The sequence below is a fragment of the Seriola lalandi genome, unplaced genomic scaffold (genome assembly GCF_002814215.2).
Source record: "Seriola lalandi dorsalis isolate HSWRI2012SDOR001 ecotype SW California unplaced genomic scaffold, Sedor1 jcf7180002054963, whole genome shotgun sequence".
NCBI lineage: Eukaryota > Metazoa > Chordata > Actinopteri > Carangiformes > Carangidae > Seriola > Seriola lalandi.
Window position 1 is genome coordinate 647021 of NW_019525514.1, and position 1639 is coordinate 648659.

Sequence of the window (1639 nt, forward strand, 5' to 3'; positions counted from 1 at the left end):
TTTACTGTATATTGCTTGTAATTGAGATGAAGTAAACATCTGTTAAGTATTTTAATAGAAAATTGTTTGATTGTGTTGAATTAAACCCCAACAAATGCAGCGGGTCCACCAGACCCGCCAACACTGGCTGAGTAACAAAAATATGAACATCACACAAGGGTTAATACAAATTACAGAATTGAGTACTCACACAAAGTCTTCCTGATGTCCATGTTTACTTGACTGCATTGTCAATCTCTACTGTCCTTGTATCTTCAGCCTATGAAGTATGCATGCATGTAACCCCATGCCCCATGTGTACGCTCATATCTGTGAGTTTTGTGTGCACCTGCATGTGTGTGTGTTGACACACATGGGCTGATCAATAGGGCTGTGCATTAGCACACTGCTGTACAGATGAGAGAGCACCTGAAGGTGACCCTGACTACTGGAATCACCACAGGGCTCCAATAAACTGCTCCTCAACCACTGCTCTGCAAACCACAAATCTCCAACTTTTAGCCTGCTGCTGTTGGTTTGATTATTGTTTATAGATACAGCCAAGAATTAAAGTATGGCCCGCAGGCAGCATAATTATTTACAGCTGAAAACTCATATCATTACCAGCATGCTCCTAATTGCCAGAAGTAATATCAATGTTAGTTGATTAAGTGTATTTTTTTTTCATCTTCAGTCTCCATAATGTGCAGAGATTGTTTTCCCTCAGCATATGGGGTGACGGTTTATCTCAATACAGCTGTTCATCTGGCTTGACTTCTATCTTTTTCAGTGTTAATTCTAAAATGTTGCTGTATCTTCAGAGGGCAGCAATCGATTGGTCCACTTTTTGTACTTTGCTCACACGGTCAAAGAAAACGTTCATCCTTGATTGCTCAAAAATAATTTATCTCTGTAAAGATTTTCCTTAAATAGATACAGATGTGACTTAGAATGCCGATTGCAAACCTTTTGACTCAAGGTGATGTCAGATCCACAGTGAAAAGCCAGTGGGCTGTAAAGCCATCTCTATTTCACATTTGAATGATGAATTAAAACAAATGTTTATTTGGCCAGTACCTCCCTCCCTCTGCTATGAACATGTCAAAATATGTATTTAAGGCGACAAGAAAGATGAAGCGATTAATAACATTGCCTGTGAAGGGGAAAATGCATAAACCTTGAAGGCTACTTTATCATTCACATGTAGATTACTCAAACATGAATGTGGCGCTGCAGCATTACAAACCTATTCCTCAGATCTGAACTAAGAAATCTCATATCACAAATTGCATACTGTGAGTTGATGTTAAATTTTAAAATTCAATTTTAAAAGGGTAAAGGTCAAATAATTCTTACAGTGACAAGTCATCTATTTTATATATTTCTTTGTCAGCATGCCTGCATAACAAAGTTTGTCATGCTTTTCAAGATGTTTTTTTGCAATTTACACATCATTAAAACTAGTGCTGATATCAACATCAAATGTGTTGCTTCTTTTCTTACAATACTGAAATAGGACACACAAGTATTTCAGTATGAAACTTAATGTCAGCCAGTCAGTGTGTCTTTTAGTTCAATTTTGATTCTTTTGGTTCTTACGTTATTTCTATCATCCTCGCTTTGCTTCCTCTTTGACCACAGAGTTCACGCTACCTCGTAA